Source organism: Trichechus manatus, unplaced genomic scaffold (assembly GCF_000243295.1).
Source record: "Trichechus manatus latirostris isolate Lorelei unplaced genomic scaffold, TriManLat1.0 scaffold00151, whole genome shotgun sequence".
NCBI classification, from domain to species: Eukaryota; Metazoa; Chordata; class Mammalia; order Sirenia; family Trichechidae; genus Trichechus; species Trichechus manatus.
This window is the reverse complement of record NW_004444087.1, coordinates 2,056,971-2,082,576: the sequence shown is the minus strand read 5'-3', so window position 1 is coordinate 2,082,576 and position 25,606 is coordinate 2,056,971.

The following is a 25,606-nucleotide window of genomic DNA, read 5'->3' as shown; positions in this document are numbered from 1 at the left end:
GGAGTGATTACATTAAAACACGGAGAATCATGGCCCAGCCAAGGTGACACACAATCTTAACCATCACACCCACTAAGAATGCTGGATCAAAAAGAAGGAGTCTGGGACATTGAGGATATTGCAGAACAGTTTACCAGCTCTGGGCTGTCTCCTCCATATATCTTGTTATATGTTGAGGAGGGAAAAATCCACCTTCTTTGTATAAGCCATTGAAGTTGGGTTTCTGCTACATATAAGTAAATACAACTCCTAACAGGATATTGCTAGACATTATGACCTCCTTTATAGATGAGGAAACCAAGGCCAGGAGAAGTGAAACATTTACCTCATCTGAAATTCAAACGGGCCCCCAAACTAACACTCCTTCCAATGCTTGCCTCATAAAAAGTGCGACCACCCCGTCTGTCTTTTGGTTGTAATGTGGTGGCTTGCATGTTGCTGTGATGCTGGAAGCTATGCCACCAGCATTACAAATATCAGCAGGACCACCCATGGTGGACAGGTTTCAGAGAAGCTTCCAGACTAAGACAGAATAGGAAGAAGGGCCTGGCTTCTGAAAATTGGTCACTGAAAACCCTATGGATCACAACAGAATATTATCCAATATAGTGCTGGAAAATGAGCCCCCTAGGTTGGAAGACACTCAAAATGCACAGTGGACTTGAGCATGCCAAGGATAATGAAGATGGCGCAAGACCCGGCAATGGGTCATTCTGTTGTACTTGGAGTCGCCATGAGTTGGCGCCAACTTGACAGCAACTAACAACAACAACAACAAAAATTATGAGCATTTCATGGTCCTTCTTGCAAGCGATTCAAAACCCTCATTTCCCTCCCTGCCCTCTCATCCTGCTCTCCCTGGGCTCCAGCTGACATCCAGGGTTACCAGTCGAGTGGAGTCAGTGTTGCTTCTGTTGTGGGGCTGGCACTACTCTGTCTAGCACAAGCTCTAGGAACAGACGTGACTCACTGCCCACAGTACTTGGGAAACGGCTGAACTTCTAGTGTCTCAGGAATTGGAGCTACAGGCCCTGAGTCAGAGCTTCAGAATCAAAGACAAGTGACAACCCCAAACCAAGAGGAGTAGGTGTAACATTTCTCCCGGAATGAAATATTTCCAGAGTGCATACATTAATATTCAAGACTCCCCTGAAATATTCAAAGTGTCTCCAAGGTCCTGACTTCTGGAGATGCTCTCCCTTTCCCTAAGTGAAAATGTCACTGCTCTTCTCCCTGAGTGAAACTTACAGCTCACACATCCCCTGCCTAGCGTTACCGACGCATGTTAATTAGGCGAAAGGGTTTACACATCTTCCCTTCTCGACTTTCATTCGTCGTCTCTGTTGATGTTTCCATGTGTGAGAGTTCAAGCTCTGAGCCACTCATTTCCTTCTGGGGATGGAGGGTATTATCAAAGGGGTTGCTGCTATTATTAGCTGACGTCAAGTCGATGCTGACTCATGGTGATCCCATGTATTACAGAGTAGAACTTTGCTCCATAGGGTTTTCTTGGCTGTTCTCTTAATAGAAGGGAGCCCTAGTGGTAGCAGTTAAGTGCTTGGCTCTAATCAAAAGGGCGGTTCAAACCCGCCTAGAGGCTCCATGGGAAAAAGACCTGGTGATCTGCTCCCATAAAGATTAAAGCCAAGAAAAAACTCTATGGGGGCAGTTGTACTCTGTCATATAGGGTCACTATGAGTCAAAAATCGACGGGATGGCACCTGACAACAACAACACAACAATCTTAATGGAAGCAAATTGCCAGGCCTTTTCTTCCATGGGATCTCTGGGTGGGTTCAAGCCACCAACCTTTAGGTTAGCAGTCAGGATGCAAACCATTTTTGCAACTTTGTCGTTGTGTTCCGTCAAGTTGAGTCTGATTCATACTGACCCTATATGACCAAGTAGAACTGTCACATAGTGTTTTCCTAGGCTGTAGTCTTTACAAGAAAGCTCGTTGCCATTGAGTCAATTCTAACTCATAGCGACCCCATAGCTACTCCGAGGGAGAAAGAGGTGGCAGTCTGCTTCTGTAAAAATTTCAGTCTTGGAAACCCTATGGGGCAGTTCTACTCTGTCCTATAGGGTCGCTATGAATAGGAATCACCTCAACGGTGATGGGTTTGGTTTTTAAAAATCTTTACAGGAGTAGATCACTAGGTCTTTTATCTCTAAGTGGCTGGTAGGTTTGAACCGCTGACTGATTAGCAGCCAAGCACTTAACCATTGCACCACCAGGGCTCCTTTTGTGCCTCAATTCCAACCCTAGAGACCTGGAAACAAGGACAGTTTTCTTCTCTGGTGTTTAAAGCAAATCTGTCTAGCCTGAGGATGAGTACAGAAAGAGACTGAGGTTCCTTTAGGACTCTGGTTCTCACCTCCAGCTGCCTCTTAAGATCCCCTGAGGGGTTTTGACAAATGCCGATGCCCAGGCCATACCCCAGACCAATGAAATGAGAACCTCTATGGATGGAAGCAGGCATCAGTATTTTTTTAAAAGTTCCCCAGGTGATTACAATCTTCAGCTAAGTGTGAAAGTCGGTGTTTTAGAATCTTTGCCACTCTGCCTGGGGTCTGAAGGGGCAAGGATTTCTGGACCTGGGGTCTCTTTGAGAAGTTAGTTCCCATACCAAAAAAAAAACTTGTTGTCAAGTTGATTCTGACTCGTGTTACAGAGGAGACATAAGTGCTGTAGGATTTTTTTTGACTCTAATCTTTACGGAAGCAGATCACCAGGCCTTTCTTCCATGGGGTCTCTGGGTGGGTTTGAACCACCAACCTTTCAGTTACTAGTTGAGTCCCACAAGGATTGGTTAAAGTTGCTCTAAGAATAAGGGTTCAGTGAGCAATATATGTGAAGACACTTCATAGGCGATAAACAAATTGCTGTCTAGCCAGCTCTGACTCATGGGAACCCCATGTGTGTAAGAGTTGAACTTTGCTCCATAGGGTTTTCAGTGGATGATTTTTCAGACATAGACAGCCAGGCCTTTCTTCCAAGGCACCTCTGGGTGGACTCAAACCACCAATCTTTCAGTTAGCAGCGGATCACATTAACTATTTGCACTACCCAGGGACTCCCTCCGAGGTGGTAAACTCTGCTTAAAATACACATGGATTCTATCCATATGGGTTACCCTGGGAGTATTATTGTGGTATCCAGTCTTACACTCAAGGTCTAGTATTCTCCTTTCCATTCCAACATGTCAGGTCTTTGATTAGTTGTGTTTGTCTAAATAAAAAGCCCAGGATCGTGCCCTCCCAGGAGTGACATGCTAACGAGGTACCTGGCATTGACACCCGGGGCCGCCCACTTTCTTCTTCCATCTGTTGCTTTCTCTGGAATGCTAGCCAAGGGGACCCTCCAGCACACTCTGAATTTTGAACACACGTGGGTGGGTGACGCACTTTCTAATTAGACCTGCCTGCCTGGCCCCTTCTGCTGAAAGTTTCACCCAGGAGGAAAGATCTGAAGCAGTGGTGTCAAAGGTTACAGAAGCATTTACACAGCAAGTGAGGTCTTGCTTAGCAATTGGATTAAAAAAAAAAAGGAAAGAAGGAAATGGTTGCCTCAGGCTGCCATCCTGTACCGCATCATTTGTACAAAGTTAAATATAAGTTTCTGTTTTCTGAAAAGAGGACAAGTTGCTGCTGATAAGCAGGAGATCATCACCCATCTCTATTTGCATACAAATTAAATACTTTTTCCATCTTTCCAACTGGGAGGAAGAGTTGGCTTATTGTTCTAAGAAATAGGAAAATTTCTCCAGTAGCCTTGCATGTTTGCCAGAACTTTTTGGATGTAAGTGACAGAAACCCAACCCAGCCCTGAGTAGCTTAAGCAAAACACGTAACTTTCTTGTCTCTAATCAAACCGTAAAAGCAGACAAGAATTTACTGAAAAGGAGGATTCAAATGCTATCTTCTGTCTTCTGTTTTCTAAATTAATTGGCTTCATTCTCTCCTCACAAGGCTAAAACCATGGCCGAATGGGTTTCTTCCATTTGGAGACCACCAAGACCACAGTCAGTGTCACAAACCAGAAAACCTCAGCTTCATCTCTGACCCCTCCCTTTTTCTTACCCCCTTACCCAGTGTTATGGGTTGAATTGTGTCCCCCAAAAAGAAATGCTGAAGTTCTACTTCTTGGTACATGTGAACACGTGTTTGGAAATAAGGTCTTGGAAGATGGAATTAATTAACATAAGGTAATATTGAAGTAGGGTGGGTCCTACTCTACTCTGAGTGGTGTTCTTAATAAAGAGCGGAAGAGACACAGAGACATACAGAGGGAAGACAGCCACGTGACAATGGAGTTGTGCTGCAGCTACAATCCAAGGAATGCCTGGGGCTTCTAGAAGCTGTGAGAGACAGAGAAAGATCTTCACCTAGAGCCTTCAGAGAGAACATCGCCCTGCTGTCACCCTGAATTTGGACTTCTGGCCACCAGAACTGTGAGACAGTAAATTTGTTCTTATACGCCACCTAGCTTGTGGTACTTTGTTATGACAGCTCTAAGAAACCAGCATAACAATCAGTAAATACCTTTCTATACCTATGACGCTCCCTAGTCAAAGCCATTATTTGCCCATTGCGGATTATTGTAATGAGCTTTAATGGGTCCCTCTCTTATGTATTCCTGCCTCCCTCCAATTTATTCTCCATATGACCTCCATATTGTTGTTGTTAGTTGTCGTCAAGTAGGCTCCGGCTCATGGCATTTCCATGCACAACAGAATGAAACATTGCCTGGTCCTGCACCATCTTCATGATCATTGGTATGCTTGAGTCCATTGTTGCAGCTGCTGTGTCTTTTGAGTGCCTTCCAGCCTAAAGGGCTCATCTTCCAGCACTACATTGGACAATATTCTGTTGTGATCCATAGGATTTCCTTTGTCTGATTTTGGAAGTAGTTCACCAGGCTTTCTTCCTAGTCTGCCTTAGTCTGGAAGCCCTGCTGAAACCTATCCACCATTGGTGACCCCGCTGATATTTGAAATACCAATGGCATAGCTTCCAGCATGACAGCAACAGTACCACAGACTGACAGAAGGGTGGTGGAGATCCTTTAAAATGACAAATTTAATCCTGCTGACACCATGCTCCACATATGAGGATAAAATTCCAAATCCTTACCATGCTATGATCCTATCACTGCCTATCTCTTCTTCCTCATGTGGAGCTAACTTCTTTGCTCTCTGCTCTTCAACCACTCTGCTCCTTCCCACTGCATGGCCTTGGACACATTGTTTCCTCTCTCTGGAATGTTCTTTCCTCCTTCTTCACCTACTTAGCTCCCATTCGCACTTAAGAGCCAGTGAGGTGGTTTTAAAATATGTCTATGAATTCTTTGGTGTTTCTTCCTTTGAAAGATGGAAACTTCTTCCACTCCCATGGAGTGTGGGCTGGACTTAGTGACTCACTTATAATGGTGGAAGGGATGATATGTGTCTTCTAATACTAGGTCATAAAAGGCATTCTGGTGTCTCCTTGTGGTTTTCCTAGCTGAAAAATTGGAGGCTCGAGTTCACCTAGAGATGCCTCGGAAAAAAGGGCTGGCAATCTGCTTCTGAAAAATCAGCCATTGAAGATCCTATGGATGAGACCAGAAGAACTGGATGGTGCCTGGCTACCATTACTAAACATTTTGATCAAAGATTCTGTAGAAGAATCTTTGTCAAAAGGGGGAAAATGGACAACAGAATTCAAATTCTCTTGGAATCCAGACTTTCTGGAGCTATGAGGCTGGATGAATCCCTGAAACTATTGCCCTGAGATAATCTTTAAACCTTAAACCTTCAACCAAAGATATCCCCTGAAGTCTTCTTAAAACCAAACAAGTTTAACTTAGCTAGTAAACCCTTGAGCACTATGCTCTTTTAATACCTATCTATAGATCAAATTGACAACAGCAACTCAAAAAGATTAGATAGTAATCTTAGTAGGCAGTGAGTTTATGTTAATGGGGGAGGAACAACTCAGAAAAGGAGGGTGAGAATATTTGCACAACTCGAAGAATCTAATCAATGTCACTGAATTGTACATGTAGAAACTGTTGTACTGGTGCATGTTCTGCTGTGTATATTCTCAACAACAACAAAATATAATAAATTATTTTTAAAAAAGAAAATCCTATGGAGCACAATTCTCTCTTGGATCCTCTGCTCTGGAAGAACCCAGCTGCCATGTTGTAAGGATGCACGAGCAGCCACCTGGAGAGTTTAGGGGGTAAGGAACTGAGGCCTCTGGCTAACAGTTATGTGAGTGAGCTTAGAAGTGGATTCAAGCCATTAAAAGACTGCAACCCTGCTTGTCTGCAACCTCATGTGAGACCCTGAGCCAGAACCAACCAGCTAAGCTACTTGTAAATTCCTGACCTGCAGAAACCAAACTAGGATATAGAACATAAACTTTATAAACTGTGTTATGCCAATTGACTGAGTTGTCCCATGAGACTGAAAATGTACTGAAATAATTAACTGTAGAATTCCTTGTTTAGAAATGTCTGTCATAGTCCCTGCTGTGGCCTTGGTGCCCAGTCCCAGGTAAATGCTTATGGGGCTCAACTTCCCAGCATGAACCCAACCAGTGGTGGTTCAAATCTGTGTTGGGAGGCTGCAGCATACCAAGCAAAATAGACACCTTGAGCCAATCATTTTAATACACCTTCCTTTATACAAGAGTTTCTAGGTGGTGCAAATGGTTAAGTGCTTGGCTGCTAAGCAAAAGAATGGTGGTTCAAACCCAGAGGCTCCTCGGAAGAAAGTCCTGATGATCTATTTCTGAAAGATCACAGCCGTTAAATACCCTATGGAGCACAGTTCTACTCTGACACACATGGGGTTGCCATGAGTCAGGGTCAACTCCACGGCAACTGGTTTTCTCCTCTATACAACAAAATTATATTCTATAATAATCATGCAATAATTGTTATTTTCTTGAACCATCCTCTAGTTTTCTAACCAACAACAACAATTAAAAAAATAAGTTTTAACTTTAGAGATATTATTTGAATTTAGTAAAATATTTCTTGTATAAACTAACATTTACACATTCCAAATAAAAACACTGTACCGCTCAGTTCTCCTTCTGTTTTACTGTTTTAAATTTGAAGCACAAATAAAAACTCTAAGTGGTCCCAGTGAATGGTAGAATTGCTGGGCACTTTTTATTTATTTTTTAATTATGTTTTAGGTGAAAGTTTACACAGAAAATTAGGTTCTCATTTAACAATTTCTATACATATTGTTCAGTGACATTGGTTACATTTTTTACAATGTGTCAACACTCTCATTTCCATTCTGGTTGTCCAGTTCCATTAATCTAGCTTCCCTGCCTCCTTTACCTTCTCATCTTTGCTTTAGGGTAAATGTTAACAGTTTGGTCTCATATAGATGATTTGTTAAAACAGCTCAGTACTCACTGGTGACATTGTTTATTTTATGAGCCAATCTGTTATTTAGCAAAAGGTGACTTCCAGGAGTGGTTCCAGTTCCAAGTTTAAAGGGTATCTCAGGGCAACAGTTTTGGGGGTTCTTCTAGTCTCTACCCATCCAGTAAGTCTGATCTTTTTTAAGAATTTGAGTTTTGTTTTACATTTTTCTCCCACTCTATCCAGGATCATCTATTGTGTCCCTGGTCAGAACCGTCAGAATGGTAGCTGGGCACCATCTAGCTCCTTTGGTATCAGGATAGATGAGGATGTGGTTCATGTGGGCTATTAGTCCTTAAGAGTAGTTTCTTCTTTGAGTCTTTGATTTCCTTCTTTCTCTTTTGCTCCAGATGAGTACAGACCAATAGCTGTATCTAGATGGTTACTCACAAGCTTTTAAGACCCCAGATGCTACTCACCAAACTAGGATATAGAACATAAACTTTATAAACTGTGTTATGCCAATTGACTGAGTTGTCCCATGAGACTGTGGTCCTATGGACACCTTTTTTGAATGAACAGAGCTGCATCAGCCAACTAATGCTTCTGCAGTCTTCTTCTTCTTCTTCTTTAAATAGTGGTGAAATATACATAAAATAAAATTTGCCATCTGAACTATTTTCAAGTGTACAATCCAGTGGCACTAATCACACTCATACTGTTGTGCAGCCATCACCACTATTTGTTTCCAAAAGTTTTTCCTCACCCCCAAACAGACTCTCTGTACCCCTTAAGCAATAACTCCCCATTCTCCCCTCCCTCAAGCCCATGGTGACTACTAATCTACCTTCTGTCACTATGCATTTGCCCTGCTCTAGATATAGGAGTCCCTGGGTGGTGCAAACAGTTAAGCTCTTGACTACCAGCTGAAAGATTGGTGATTCGAACCCATCCAGAGGAACTTCAAAAGAAAGGCCTGGTGATCTGCTTCCGAAAGGTCATAGCCTTGAAAACTCTATGGAGCAGTTCTACTCTGCACACGTGTGGACGCCATGAGTCAGAATTGACTCAACAGCAACTAACAACAACAAAATTTGAGGTATCTTGTATAAGTGGGATCATACAGTATTTGCCCTTTTGTGTCTGACTTATTTCACTCAGCATCATGTTTTCAAGGCTCATCCATGGCTACGTAACATTCCCTTGTATGGCTATACCACATTTTAGAGCCTTGGTGGCACAATAGTTAAGCACGTGGTTGCTAACCTAACTGAAAGGTTGGTGGTTCGAACCCTCCCAGCGGCTACACGGGAGAAAGACCTGGTCATCTGCTTCCGTAAAGATTGTTCTTGTTGTGTGGCTGTTGAGTCGATTCCGACTCACAGTGACCCTATAGGATAGAGCAGAATTCCTCCATAGGTTTCCAAGGCTGTAATCTTTACGGCAGAGTAGGAAACCCAATGGGGGCAGTTCTACTCTGTCACATGGAGTCACTATGAGTCAAAAATCAACTGGATGACACTTAACATAACACCACATTTTGTTTATCCTTCCATCTGTTGATGGACACTTGGGTTGTTTCCACATGGGATCTTTCAATATTTGTCCTTTTGTGTCTGCCTTATTTCACTCAGCATAATAGCTTCAAGTATCATCTATGTTGTAGCATGTATTAGAACTTCATTTCTCTTTAGGGCTGAATAATATTTCATTGTTTGGATAGACCACATTGTGTTTACCCATTCATCTGTTGGACACCTGGGTTGTCTCCACCTTTTGGGTATTGAGAATAGTGCTGCAGTGACCTCTGGTGCACATTTGCAGCCTTCTTGCAGACACTCTTTGAAGCTCTTTCCTGTTCATGTTCCATGGGCAAAGTCCGGGTTGTGGTCCCTCAGGATAACTCTGGGTCCCCCAGTAATGGCCCAGGTGTGGGTGATGATGCTGTCCTGCGCTCCGTGGCAACCCTGTATACAGATCACACATCACGCTGATCAGGCTGGGGCCTCCCAGAGAGAAGCACACACGGGCTTGTGAAAGACCCGTTGGATGTTGTTAGGTTATAGTTCCATTTCCTACACCGAGTCTTTAACAATGCATTTAAATATTTCAAATAGTCTCTAAATTTTTTAGAATTCATAAATTTGGAACAGTAACAAGATCGTAAAAGAAAAAGAAAAAAGCCTGTTCCCAACCAGTAAGAAACAGAGCTGACTTATTTATATGTTTATCATTTATTTCCATTTCCCACCTGGATTGTCCCTGGAGATTTGATTTCTTGTTTCCCGGAGAATCTAAAGACAGAAAGCAGAACTCAGTGTTAGATAATCTTTATTCTACCTCTGTTCAAACGACCTGCAAGACACTAGTCATTTGTCCTTATACAAAAACATCAATCCAGGGAACATGAAATTTTAACTATCAATAAATATTCCAACACCCGCACACATGGAGCGTCTAATCCCAGCATCAAAATGCAGATAGGCATGAATATATATTTGGATTTATGACACAAGAAATCTTGTCTGGAAGCACCTCCCCGAAAGAACTCGGGGGCTGAGTGTAAAGGATTTGGGATGGTGCCTACTTCCCACTGTCCATTCCTACCTAGATGGTCCTGTAATCTTGTTTAATTAACAGTAAACATCGCAGGAGTTTCTTTCCCATTTAAACGATGTTTGAAAATGAGATGGCTGGATGTTTCTTATAAAAATGCTTTGAAAAATAAACCTTGTCAGAAGTGAATGATTTATTATCACTCAGAACGGCTGGCAGGAGAGGTCTCGGAAGAGGAGGGAATTGATGTTGTTTCCTGCCAGCATGTCCACTGCAGAGCCAGCCCATTTGCTTTCTTTCTGGGCCAGGAGACATCTTTCTTAAGAGGAGTTCCTCTCTGCTGTCTCGTGCCTCCTTGCTTCCCAAGCCTTGGAGTCCAGCCTCAACCATGCCACAGAGGCAAGCAGGAAGTGGAAGGACAGCTGGGTCCAGGGGGCCCTCCCTACTGTGCACACAGCCAGTGGTCAACCAACGGTCAGGAGAATGGTGCTCACGGTGGCACTACACTGTGAACCGTTCTTGGTTTGGTGACCTTCCAGACCAATGTTCCCAAACAGAGTCTGTCCTAATCACAGGTGTCTTCGTTTGCTGGTGCTGCTGTAACAGAAATCCCACGAGTGGCTTAGCGAACAGAAACTTAATTTCTCACAGTTCAGTAGGCTAAACCCTCGAGTTGATCCAACTCATAGAGATCCTATAGGACAGAGTAGAACTGCCCCGTAGGGTTTCCAAGGAATGGCTGGTAGATTCGAACTGCTGACCTTTTGGTTAGCAGCCATAGCTCTTAACCAGTACACCGCCAAGGCTCTAAAAGTCTGAAGTCAGGGCACCAGCTCTAGGGGAAGTCTTTCTCTTTGTCTACTCTGGGGGAACACCCTTGTCTCTTTCAACTTCTCTTCCCCGATTCCTTGGTGATCTCCACACAGCATCAGTCTTCCCCGACTTGTCCTTGCTTGCTCCTGTGCCTGTTGTTGTTGTTAGGTGCTGTTGAGTCCGTTCCGACTCATAGCAACCCTACGTATAACAGAACGAAATGCTGCCCAGTCCTGCACCATCCTCACAATTGTTGTTATGCTTGAGCCCATTTGTTGCAGCCACTGTTTCAATCCATCTCCTTGAGGGCCATCCTCTTTTTCAATGACTCTCTACTCTACCAAGCATGAAGTCCTTCTCCAGAGACTGGTCCCTCCTGATAACATGTCCAAAAGTATGTAACGAAGTCTTGCCATCCTCATTTCCAAGGAGCACTCTGGCTGTATTTCTTCCAAGACAGACTTGTTTGTTCTTTTGGCAGTTCATGGTATATTCAATATGCCTTGCCAACACCATAATTCAAAAGCATCAGTTCTTCTTTGCTCTTTCTTATTCATTGTCCAGCTTTCGCGTGCAGTTCCTGTGCTTCATAAGGTTTTCACTGGCCAATTTTTTCAGAATTAGACTGCCAGGTCCTTCTTCCTAGTCTGTCTTAGTCTGGAAGCTCCTCTGACACCTGTCCACCAAGGATGACCCTGCTGGTATTTGAAATATTGGTGGCAAAGCTTCCAGTATCATAGCAACGCGCAAGTCACTACAGTACGACAAACTGACAGACAAGTAGTGGATTAGGCTCCTGTGCCTAACTCCTTTTATAATTCAAAAGTGATTGGCTTAAGACACATCCTGCACTGATATTACCTCATCAACATAACAAAGAAAACCCTATTCCCAAATGGGATCACTGGGATATAGGGTTAGGATTGACAACACATATTTTGCAGGGGAATACAATTCAATCCATAACAACATGGTAGCTCTGTATTTAGCAATTTGCTCTATTACTTTTATTAGGAGTAGGAGCCATTGCTTGTTGAGCACTACCATGTGCCAGGCACTGTTCTAGGTCCTTTCCGCGTGTGACCTCACTTGATCTTCATGACAATTGGTATTAATAGCATCCCCATTTGATGGAGGCTTGCATGTTGCTGTGATGCTCAACAGGTTTTACTGGAGCTTCCAGACTAAGATGGACTAGGAAGAAAGGCCTGTCGGTCTACTTCCAAAAATCAGCCAATGAAAACCTGATGGATCACAACGGTCTGATCCACAACCCATCGTGGGGTTGGCTCAGGACCAGAGAGCGTTTCCTTCTGTCGTGCATGGGGTTGCCAGGAGTCGGGGGCCAACTAGGCAGCTAAAAACAGCAATTTATATTAAAGTGTCATTATTGGCCTATGTTAAAGTGATGTTGAGTGGCAAAAAGTAAGTTATAGGAAGCTCAAAACTACCCCCAGATATATCTATATACTGTATATAACGCTCATGAATACGTGTATAGGAGGGGAAAAGCACTTGCAGTGGCCTGAAGACACACCCCCATTCAAGAGCCTCTGGGAAGGATGGGAGGGAATGGCTCTTGGAAGGGATAGAAAGGGACTTTAAAAAAAGGAACCCATTGCCTACAAGTAGATTCCAAGTCATGGCAACCCCATGTGTGTGAGAGTAGAACTGTGCTCCATAGGGTTTTCAATGGCTGCTTTTTCTGAAGCAGATCGCCAGGGCTTTCTTCCAAGGTGCCTCTGGGTACACTCGAACCAGCCTTGGGGTTAGCAGCCATTGGCTTAACGGTTTGCATCTCTCAGGGACTTAACTTGATGTATGATGTTTTATTTCTTTTATAAAGAAAAAGAAAAAAAGAGAAAATGTTGGCACTTGTCAATTCTGGGTGGTGGGAACCTGGGAATTTGTTCTGCTATTCTTCGCACTTTTCTGTGTTTTAAACATTTCTAGAAATAAAAACAGGCGTCCTTGGGTGGTGCAAAGTGTTAAGCGCTTGGCTACTACTGAAAGGCTGGCAGTTCGAACCCACCCAGGGCACCTCGGAAGAAAGGCCTGACAATCTGCTTCTGAAAGACCACAGCCGTTGAAAATCCCATGGAGCACAGTTCTACTCTGCACGCATGAGGTTGCCATGAGTTGGAATCAACTCAATGGCAACTGAGAACAATAACAAAAAATAAAAACAAATGTGGAACTACCTACCAAATTCACATGGCACTTTGCTTCAGTTACTAGTAAGTTGTTTTGTAGCTGATCTGGTGAGGGAAAGCAATGGAAATTCTCTCCTTACAAAAGTGACCTTCTCACCGACATGCTCTCCCTGGCAGCCCTGAGCTCAGAAGGCAGAGAGCTGTCAGTGTTTATGGTTGTATCCAGGAGCAGTAAAAAAAAAAAAAAAAAATGTGGACATTGTAGGCAATACTGACGAACACACATGTAGAGACGGTAATGGGGGTTGTGGGCAAAAAGCAAACCAATCAATAAATGCATTTCTCTGCTCCTGACCTTCGATAATGTGTGCTGATTAAGGGGTTTGTCACTTATTTTTAAAACCACTGTTAAATATTAATTATTAGTCATCTGTCTTGAACCCTGGGGAGGCCATCCCCGTCGAGGGTTCTCCTGGGGCTCCCCGGGGGCATCTCCGCCCTCACTCTGCTACCCGTGTTTCCAGCAGATTTGAAATCACCGTGATTCTTGTTCTACCAGTGTAACTGCGGACAGGACAATTATGGAAACAGAATTCATTGTTCGAGCAGGCTGAGCTCATAATATTAGTGTGGATTTAAAAAAAGATCATTCCTTGGCCAGGAATTAAAAATAGCTTGTTCTCTCCCCACCACCACCACCCCGCCCCTCTCTTTCTCTGTCTTGCCAGATTTAAAATCTGAGAACCTTGGTAGGTCACTGCCTAGTTAGTATTCCTGTAGCACCTCATATTTGCAACACGCCTGGGAATCATTTTATTTTAAATACCAGCTCTTTACAATATTCCTGGGAGGGAGTTTCAAGTTACTCAGTTTTAAATGCAAAGACAGGGAAATGCAGGGGGCAAGGGACTTACCCAAGAGCTCTAAGGGACTGATTTAGAGATTCCATGAAAACTCAGGACCTGTTCCCCAAGTTTGAGCCACTCAAGGAGAGAGGAATTTTGACCCCCTTTTTTATGTGTCCTCGATGTGTTCTTTGCCACCTTAGAATAAAAAAAAACTTCGATCACAGGCCTTTAACGGCACTTTAAAAAAAATTTTTTTTTTAAGAGGTAGAAATCGAGGCCCATGGAGAGTTCTCAAGCAGAAGCAGAACTCAGGTGCTTCAGTGCCCTGTCGGGGATTCTTGACACCCTATCACCATCACCTGCTTTCCCTTCTGAACTAGGCTGAAGCTTGTCCACCCAAGATTCATGTCCACTCTGAACCTCAGAATGTGACCTTATTTGGAAATAGCCCTGGCGATCTGCCTCTGTAACGATTACAGCCAAGAAAACGCCCATGGAGCTCAGTTCTACTCTGTAACACGCGGGGTCGTCATGAATCAGAATCAACTCGACTGCAACAATTTTGATTTGGGTATATAGATACAGAGAGATAGACAAAGAAAGTTTTATGTTAAGGAATTGACACACATGGTTGTGGAGGCTGCAAGTCCAAATCTGTAGGTCAGGCAACAGGCTGGAGATTCCAGCAGGCTTGTGCCCCAAAATCCATAGACGAGTAAAGAGTGAAGGAGTTCTGGCAAAATGTCTACGTATAGTCTGGAAACAGAACACACCGTAGGGAAACTCCCTTTTTGTTTATAAGGCCTTCAACTGATTGGATGAGGCCCGCCGAGATTATGGAGAGTAATCTGCTGTACTTGAGGCCAACTGGTTCAGTCGTATGGGACTACTTCATAACAGAGTGTAGACTTGCATTTGACCAAACAACTGGGCACCATAGTCTAGCCAAGTGGACACATAAAATTAACCACCACACCACCCATCCAAAATCACAGAGTAACAAAATTGCCTTTAATCGAAACTCCCCAAATGTTAAGTAGGATCCTCTCAATTCCTCTTGGGCAATATTGCTTCGATGCTAACCATCCAGGGCAGCCTTTTGTACAAGGCATCATAACCCTCCCTTGGTGTTACTTTCTAGAAGATTTTTAAAAAGCAACGCTTCTCAAACTTTAATGTGCATGCAAGCCACCTGGGAATCTTGTCCAATTGCAGTTTCTGATGTTGTGGGTCTGGAGTGGGCCTGGGATAGTCTGCATTTCTAATAAGCTCTCAGGCTGCTGTTCTCAGGATCACACTTTGAGCTGTTGCTAGTTGCCGTTGAGTCAATTCTGACTCATGGCGATCCCACGTGTGCAGAGTAAAACTGCTCCATAGGCCGTGACCTCTCAGAAGCAGATCACCATCTTCCATGGTACCTCTGGGTGGGTTTGAACCACTAACCTTTGGACTAGTAGTGGCTAGCAGTCCAGAGCTTAACTGTTTTTGCCACCCAGGGATTCCTACACTTTGAGCAGCGAGGGCTTAGCCATCACCTGTTGTCTCTGGCCCTCGAATGACTTCCTGGTTTCCTGGCTTACCTCTATAAAACTAACAGGTTACTAACACCACCTTATGGCCTCCGAGCAAAGTACATATCTAGGACACGTGACAAAGTCAACAAAACCTCTGGGGGTGGTGAGGGGGAGTTCTTTTATTGTTATGACTTTTTATTTCCCTTCTACGTTTGGGAGCTTTGGAACTTCATTGGTGATATGGAATAAAGTGTGTGCCGAGAGAATTTCTTGGTGGCCCCTTACACCTTTGAATAAACAAGCATTTTGGAGATAATATAAGGTTACCACCATAAAGAATTATAATTAGAGATGATACGAGCTGCCCCAAACTTTGATGATCAGGCTGCCTTTGTTTGGAATTGTTGCTAAGTGAATACAGTGGTATTTTTCTTCCAAGGTAACGCTTGTCCTGCTTAGCTAATCAGTGCTATTTGCTTTATTCCTTTAAGATCTTTATATGGTCTACTCAGTTTTGCTGATGTCCTTTTTTGCCTGCAGCAAGACTGTTGGGGTATGGTGGAAATCTGGGGGAACGACATTAGAAGCAATGATATAGCTGAGAAATCATAACAGGAAATAATAATGATGATAGAGAAGAAATATCACGCTAGTCCACACTAACGCACTTAACTGTCAAACTGAGAGATCTTTAAGATGATGAAGCATGCACCACGCAGGAGAAAAATGAGAAGGAAAAATACTGCTATGACAGTTTATTCGAAACAATATCTCTCATGGAAGAGATCACAGTCTGCTCTGGAATCATTTGCTAAAAAACAAAACAAAACAAAACAAAAAAAACGAAGACAGTCATTGCAAATTGAGGGGAAAGAATTCTGGCTGCGGAAATCAGTCTGAGGTCAGGAGGCATTGGTCACCAGCGTTTGGTTCCACAAAGGGAGTTCTCCAGTTCACACCTACAGTGGCAAGAGGCACAAATAAGAGGATGAAAAGGGAATTCCTAAATCGGGAAGGGCTGAATGTTTGATAGCTCCAAGGCCAAAAAATAACAACTGGTTCTAGAAGGAAAATAATAACTCCCCCTCACAGAGTGATATTAATTAATTCCTGAATTTTGTTGGATCATCATTCTTTGGATTGGGCATGTGTGTGGATCTCTTCCAGTCAGTTGGCCAGGTAGCTATCTTCTAAATTTCTTGGCATAGACAAGTAACCACTTTCAACATTACATCTGGTGGTTGAACCATCTCAGTTGGTATTCCGTCAATTCCTGGAGTCTTGTTTTTCACCAATGCCTTCAGTGCAGCTTGAACTTCTTCCTTCAGTACCATCCGTTCTTGATCACATGCTGCCTCCTGAAATGGGTGAACATCAACCAATTCTTTTTGGTTCAGTGACTCTGTGTATTCCTTTTATCTTCTTTTGATGCTTCCTGCTCATTCAATTTTTTGCCCATTGACAGATAACTGCCAGAAATTCAAGCCTGATTCAGAAGAGGACATGGAATGAAGGATATCATTGCTGATGTCCAATGGATCTTGGCTGAAAGCACAGAATACCAGAAAGATGGTTACCTATGTTTTACTGACTATGTAAAAGCATTTGACTGTGTGGAATATAACAAATTATGGATAACACTGTGAAGAATGGGAATTCCAGAACACTTAATTGTGCTCATGCAGAACCTGTACATGGATCAAGAGGCAGTCATTCCAACAGAACAAGGGGATATTGCATGCTTTAAAATCAGAAAAGGTGTATGGCAGGGTTGTATACTCTAACCGTATTTATTCAATCTGTATGCTGAGCAAATAATCTGAGAAGCTGGACTATATGAAGAAGAACGTGACATCAGGATTGGAGGAAGACTCACTGATAACCTGTCGTATGCAAATGACACAACCTTGCTTGCTGAAAGCAAATAAGACTTGAAGCACTTACTGATGAAGATCAAAGACTATAGCCTTCAGTATAGATTGAATCTCAACATAAAGGGAACAAAAATCCTCACAACTGGACCAATAAGCAACAGCACGATAAATGGAGAAAATATTGAAGTGGTCAGGATTTTATTTTACTTGGATCCACAATCAACACCCATGGAAGAAGCAGTCAAGAAATCACACGATGTATTGCATTGGACAAATCTGCTGCAAAGGACCGCTTTAAAGGGTTAAAAAGCAAAGATGTCACTTGATGACTAAGGTGTGCCTGACCCAAACCATGGTATTTTCAATCGCCTCATACGTATTCAAAAGCTGGACAATAAAAAAGAAAGACTGCAGAAGAACTGAAACATTTGAATTATGGTGTTGATGAAGAATAGTGAACATACCATGGACTGCCAGAAGAATGAACAAATCTGTCTTGGAGGAAGTACAGCCAGAATGTTCCTAAGAAGCGAGAATGGCGAGACTTTGTCTCACATACTTTGGACTTGTTATCAGGATAGACCAATCCTTGGAGAAGGACATCATGCTTGGTAAAGCTGAGGGTCAGGGAAAAAGAGGAAGACCCTCAATGAGGTGGATTGACACAGTGGCTGCAACAAGGAGCTCAAACATACCTATTATTGTGAGGATGGTGCAGGACCAGGCAGTGTTTGTTTCTATTATACATAGGATTACTATGAGTCCAAGCTGACTCAGTGGCACATAACAACAACAACGATTCACAGAATGGTTTCCCAGTCATGATTGCATTGGGTCCTCACTGCACCCTGTGTGGTAGTTCCTACTGTATCCTTACTTAGAGCTGAGAAAATACTTTCAGATAGGATAAAATATCTTCATGAGGCTATTCAGCTCATACTAGCTGACTTTGAACTCTCCAAACTTGCCTCTTTCACCATCCCACCCTAATTTTGGATCAATGGAAACTGCTTTCTGAGCAAGTAAGGTAAAATCGGGCTTCTCTTTAAGGAATTCTGTGTCCTATAGAATTATTGCCAAGTTTTCCTAAATGCTATGTGTATTAGTTTCTTAGGGCTTCCGTAACAAAATACCATAAACTGGGTGGCTTTTAAGAAACAGAAAATCATTGTTTTACAATTCTAGGGGCTGAGAGTCCAAGATCAGGGTGTCAGCCGTATTGATTCCTTTGGAGGCTCAGAGAGAGAATCTCTTCCTTGCCTCTCTTCTAGCTTCTGGTAGCGCCAGACATTTCTTGGCTTGTAGCTACAGTGTCACAGGGTGTCTGTCCTCTGTGTCTCTTCTCCTGTTTTATAAATCAAGGTGTCTGCAGGACCATATTCTCTCTAAAGTCTCTATGGGAAGACCCTTGCTTGTTTCTTCCAGATTTTGATAGCTCCAGCTATTCCTTGGCTTGTAGATGCCTCTTCACTTGGCTGTCTTCCCTCTGTGACTCTTCTCCTCTTTTAAAAGGATGCCACTCAGATGGGATTGAGATCCACCCTACTCCAGTATGACCTCATGTTCACTGATAACATCATCAAAGACCCTATTTCCAAACAAGGTCACATTCACACTAACAGGGGTTAGGAATTTAACATATCTTTTTTTGCGAGGGACGCAATTCAACCCGTAACCTCATGTGTAGTCTGGCCAATAACCCTGATGCTCAAAACACATTTTAAGAAGGATGGAAGGGAGAAAGAAAAGAAGGAAGGAAAGAAAGGAGAAAGAATTGGTGAGAAAGAGGGAAGGAGTTGCTAATGAGGGTAGCTTACTATTGATGAGAACCCAGAATAGTATTCTCACACAAACTTCCATTTGACTGGACTCGGTGTGCCCCATTTTTACATGATGGCATCTTCTCCAAAACCTAATGCTCTCCTTATGGTTCCTCCTTCAGTTAAACTCCCACAGCACCCTGTCTCCAAGTTAGACCCAGGAATCTTCCTTGCTGACTTCCCTCTGCCTCAGTACCAAGACCTGACGCAGCATCCCATCTATCTCCAAAATTTGTCCCCTTGACTTTATCCCTGACTGCAACAGCTCCAAGCTGTATCATTGATTCAACAAAAACTGAGCTGGGCATTGATTCCGCTCCAACTCACTCTCCACACAAAGCAGAGGAACCGTTTCATTAGTTCATTCATCTGAAGTTATCATCATCTCCACTTAACTCTCTTTAGTGGTCCCTTTGCTTCATTGGCAGAGTCCAAACTTCCTAGTAGGTCCCATTAGGATCCCCATGACCAGGTCCCTGCTTATCTTAACAGTCTTTTTTCTTCTAACTTGCTGGTAAAAGGGAGAGAGACAGTAACAGAGACCTCAGTGCATGTGCAAACCCAAGGAACTGGTGTACAGTCTGTTCTACCCACTAGGGCAGCTAAGAACCACTCTTTGAAGCTACAGATGAAGCTTGTTGTTATTAGCTGCCATAGAGTCGGCCCCTGACTCATGACGACCCCATGTGTTGCAAAGTAGAACGGCTCCATTAGAGCTTAGTAGGCTGTAATTTTTATGGAAGTAGTTTGCCAGGTCATTCTTCCATGGAGCTTCTGGTTGGGTTCAAGCCACTGACCTTTGGGTTAGCAGCCGATCCCAAACCACTTGCACCACCAGGTCTCCTTATAAACGAAGCAGTGGAAATGGGATGGAAAATGACACTGTTCTGTTCTCACCATTATCCAGCTCCTGCTACCACGATTCTCTGTCATCTTGCCTCCCTCCTGCACAATCCCACCTTCCTGATGTCAGGCCCGTGTGCCAGGCAGAGCAACTTACATCTTCCTTCCCTGGGCTCCCATGCAGCGGGAGGGACAAACTTGGAAAGAAGCAAGTGAGATGGGGGCTGGGCTGGCCTGGGGAAGGGCAAGAGCATCCAGAGCCCTGGGAGCCTAGAAGGGGCACGGCTACCCAGCATCAGGTCAGAGAGAGCGCAGGAGGGCTTTGCAGAGGAGGGCTGTTGGAAGTGCATCTTGAGGGAGGAGCAGGGGTCTTCCAGGTGCACACACACACAGGAAGAGATTGACACAGAAGGTGCCACGGCTGGGGACCATGGTGTGTTCAGGGACTGGCAAGTTAGAAGAAAAAAGCTGTTAAGATAAGCAGGGACTTTGTTGTGGAGATTCTAGTGGGACCTACTAGGAAGTATGGACTCTGCCCATTAGGCAAAGGGAGCCAATGACCCATATCAATCAGTTATTGGATGACAGCTGCCCAGGAAAGGGCATGGCCTTTTGGGACAGGGTCTCTACAGAAGCAGGAGCTCCTGGGAGGCCCCCAGCTGAAGGCTGTCCACAGCACCCCCAGCAGCTGAGGCAACAATTTCCTCACAGAAGTGGAATTTGGGGGGTGCATCTCCCTCCTCAAACCACAAGCCTCACTCAGACAACTCTTCTGATAATAGTAGGAAACGACCATTATCAAAAGGTTCCCTTGCTGATGGCTACACAGCTTGACAAATGTAACTGCTATCACTAAGATGTATACCAGAAAAAGGGCATAGTGGCAAATATAGTGTTATACGTAATTTTGCAAAAACAACAGCAGCCAAAAAAATTAATGATAATTGTAATATAGTTATGTCAGTGCCTGTTTACATTCAGGAGGAGGGATAAGAATGACGATCAGCCCGAAGCTGATTTCTATGAGACGGAAGTCAGACATACCTCCACTCTCCATTTTTTCCACCATTTCTGACACCAGCCATCCCCTCCACAGCACTCTCTACTTCTCTGCTGGGTTTGGTAATTCATTGCAATAGCCACACAGAACTTACAGACCATACTAGGATTTGGGGGTTATTAGGGAACCAAAAGACTACAACTCGAGATCAGGATCAACTTGGAAGTAACAGGATACAACTCAGGAAACAGATACAGTTCTTCAATCAGGACAACTTTCCAACCAAGACAGCTCTCGGCTTCTTCTCTGCCATGCCTGCAGGGTGGTAGCCCTTTTCTCGGCTGTGCCTGCAGGTGGCCTTCTCTTGGATGCGCCTGCCACCAGGCCTTCTCTTGGCCTCTGCCCTGCTCCAGCAAGTGTTACTGCTCATTAGCTCTGCTGACAATGGAATGCCTGGAGGCATTCCACTCCATTCACAAGCCTCCTGCCCAAAGGCACTCGGCTCTCATGCTTCGTGAGTCGTCAAGCCCACTGTAACCATCTTGTGCTGGTCTCCTGGTTACCACTGCTTGTACTGCTGCCACCATTTCTCTGCCACTGGGCTCTGCTGTGGTTGCTGCCATTTCTTGCCATCTTTAGTGGTACAGCTCTCTTTCTCTCCTGTGTCTAGGATGTTCTCAGCACAGGAACTCTGAATCCAAAGGACATGCTCCATTCCAGGCTCTTCTTGATGGTAGTGATGTCCCCCTCAACCTCTGTGGGATTGACCCTTGTGTAAGCATACTTCTTGTCAATTTCAAGGCATGGTCCTCCCACCAGGACCATGAACTGACCCATCCCCTTGGTAGACCATAGTCAGTTAATTTGCATAGTAATCGATCTGAAAGATCACTTGATTCTACTGGGTGATTTTACATACCCTATTTACATAGTAGACTAACCAATCCCTTGCAAGATTGTGGCCCAGTCAATCATCTTTGGCAGAATTATAAACACAAGGCCAGAAAGGCCATATATAAAAGAAACTCATTGCACTGCATAATAATAAATAAAAAAGAGAGGCAGCTGGAAGTTGGTCTCTGGGAATGGCTTCAGTTTCTGGTCAGAAGGTCATAGTCTCGGAGGTTTCTCCAGTCTCTGTTAGACCACTAAGTCCGGTCTTTTTTGTGAATTTGATTTTTTGTTCTACACTTTTCTCTTGCTCTGTCTGGGACTCTATGTTCTGATCCTAGTCAGAGCGTCGGTAGTGGTAGCTGAGCACCATCTAGTTCTTCCTGTCTTGGGGTCATGTAGGCTGTGGTTCACGTACTCCATTAGTCCTTTGGACTACTTGCTTCTTTGAATCTTTGGTTTTCTTCACTCACCTTTGCTCTTGATAGGAAGAGTTGTATCTTGGATGGCCGCTTGCAAGCTTTTAAGACCACAGATGCTACTCACTGAAGTAGAATGCAGAACATTGTCTTTATGAACTATATTGTGCCAATTGACGTAAATGTCCCCTGAATCTATAATCCTTTGCCTTTGAGACTAGGACTTTGTCCCGTGAGGTGTTTGGTTATGTCTAAGAAATTTTTATGATTGTGCCTGTCTTAGTTATTTAATACTGCTATGACAGAAATACCACAAATGGATGGCTTTAACAAACAGAAGTTTATTCTCTCATAGTTTGGGAGGCTAGAAGTCTGAATTCTGGACGCCAGCTCTAGGGGAAGCCTTTCTCTCTCTGTCGGTTCTGGGGGAAGGTCCTTGTCATCAGTCTTCCTCTGGTCTAAGAGCATCTCAGCACAGGGACCAGGGGTCCAAAGGACACACTCCCCTCCTGGTTCTTCATTCTTGGTGGCATGAGGTCCCCATGTTTCTCTGCTCACTTCTCTCTTTTATACTCAAAAGAGATTGACTTAAAGCACAATCTAATCTTGTAAATTGAGTCCTGCCTCATTAACATAACTGCCTCTAATCCCACCTTATTAACATCATAGAGGTAGGATTTACTTCACATAGGAAAATGATGAACAACCACACAATGCTGGGAATCACAGACTAGCCAAGGTGACACACATTTTGGGGGGACACAATTCAATCTTGTGTGCTCTATTGTCTATGTTAATATATGTGCAATGCCTACAATTACGTGTGTAGACATATCCACAACCAAACCTATATCTGCAGGTGGGAGTGCTCCTTTATACCCTCCCACACCTCTTTCACTTCCTGTCTACCTACGTATCCATTTGTAAATTATTGTTTGTTAATACTGTTGTTTCAAGATTGTCTATGTTACACTAATTACCGTAAATGCCCTTTATACCTGCATTCCTCTCAGTGTCTTCCTTTGCCTTGATCTTGTTTTGCTGACTTCCCCCATATTGTATATTGTCTTTTCCTTTACCAATATTAACATATGTCTTCTACCTAGCTAGTAATTTTCCCTCCTTCTCCCTCCTATCCCTGGTAACCATCAAAGAATTTTTTTTTCTGTACATAAACCTTTTCTTGTTTTTTTATAATAGTGATCTCATACAATATTTGTCCTTTTGTGATTGACTTATTTCACTCAGCATAATGTCCTCCATATTCATCCACGTTGTGAGATGTTTTGTGAATTTGTTGTTATTCTTTAGCATTGCATAGTATTCCATTGTGTGTATGTACCATAGTTTGCTTACCTATTCATCCATTGATTGGCACTTAGGTTGTTTCCATCTTTTTGCTGTTGAGAATAATGCTGCAGTGAACATGGGTGTGCATATATCTATTCGTGTCATGGCTCTTATTTCTTGGGTATATACCTTGGAGTGGGATTGCTGGATCAAATGGTATTTCTATTTCTAGCTTTTTAAGGAAGTGCCATACCGTTTTCCATAGTGGTTGTATAATTTTACATTCCAACCGGCAGTGTAGTTTTGATTTGCATCTCTCTAATGGCTAATGAATGTAAACATTTCTCTTGTGTTTGTTAGCTGTCTGAATGTCTTCTTTGGTGAAGTGTCTGTTCATGTCCTTTGCCCATCTTTTAATTGAACTGTTTGTCTTTTTGTTGTTGAGGTGTTGAAGTTTTCTATAAATTTTAGAGAGTAGACCCTTGTCAGATATGTTGTAGCCAAAATTTTTTTCCCAGTCTGTATGTTCTCTTTTTTACTCTTTTAATGAAGTCTTTTGATGAGCATTAAGTGTCTAATTTTTAGGAGGTCCCATTTATCTAGTTCATCTTCTGCTGTTTGTGCATTTTTACTTATGTTTGGTGTTCTACTTATGCCATATATGAGGGCCCTAGTGTTGTTCCTATTTTTTCTTCCATCATTTTTATAATTTTAGCTTTTATATTTAAGTCTTTGATCCATTTTGAGTTAGTTTTTGTGTCTGGCGTGAGGTATGGGCCCTGTTTCATCTTTCTACAGTTAGATATCCATTTTTGCCAGCACCATTTGTTAAGGAGACTGTCTTTTTCCCATAATGGACTTAGATCCTTTGTCAAAGATCAGCTGTCCATAGGTGGATGGATTTACTTCTGGGTTTTCAATTCTGTTCCATTCGTCCATGTGTCTGTCCTTGTACCAGGCTGTTTTGACTACCGTAGCTGTATAGTAGGTTCTGAGATCAGGTAGTGGGAGGCCTCCTACTTTGTTCTTCAATAATGCTTTACTTATCCGGGGCCTTTTCTTTTCTATATAAAGCTGGTGATTAGTTTTTCCATCTCATTAAAGAATGCTGTTGGAATTTGGATTGGGATTGCCTTGTATCTATAGATAGCTTCAGGTAGTATTGACATTTTCACAATGTTAAGTCTTCCTATCCATGAGCATGGTATGTTTTTCCATTTATGTAGGTCACTTTTGGTTTCTTGCAGGAGTGTTTTGTGGTTTTCTTTGTATAGGTCTTTTACATCCCTGGTTAGATTTCTTGTTAAGTATTTTATTTCTTGGGAGCCTGTTGAAAAATGATATTGTTTTCCTGATTTGCTTTTTGAAGTTCTCTTTGTTGGTATAGAGGAATCCCCTGATTTTTGTATGTTAATCTTATATCCAGCTCGTTTGTTGAAACCTTCTATTAGTTCCAGTAGCTTTCTTGTGGAACGTTTGGGATTATCTATGTATAGTATCATTTCGTCTGTGAATAGGGCTAGTTTAACTTCTTCCTTAACAATTTCAATGTTCTTTATTTCCTTTTGTTGCCTTATTACTCCATCTAGGACTTACAGTACAATGTTGAATAAGAGTGATGATAAAAGGCATCCTTCTCTCATTCTCGTTCTCAAGGGGAATGCTTTCAGTCTCTCTCCGCTGAGAATAATGTTGGCTGTTTGTTTTATATAAATGCCCTTTATTATGTTGAGGAATTTCTCTTCGATTCCTATTTTACTGAGAGTTTTTATCAGGAATGGGTGTTGGACTTTATCAAATGTCTTCTGTGTGTTGATTCATATGATCATGTGATTCTTTTCTCTTGTTTTATTTATGTGGTGGGTAACTGATTGATTTTCTAATGTTGAACCATCCTTGTATAGCTGGTGTGAATCCCACTTGGTCATGATGTATTACTTTTTTTACATACTGTTGAATTCTATTGGCTAGATTTTTTTTGAGAATTTTTGTGTCTATGTTCTTGAGGGATACTGGTGTGTACTTTTCTTTTTTTGTAGTGTCTTTGACTGGCTTTGGTATCTGGGTTATGCTGGCTTCATAGAATGAATTCAGGAGTATTCCTTCCTTTTCTGTGCTCTGAAATAGTTTGAGTAGCATTATTGTGAGCTCTATTCTGGATGTTTGGTAGAACTCTCCAGTGAAGCCATCTGGGCCAGGTTTTTTTTTTTTTT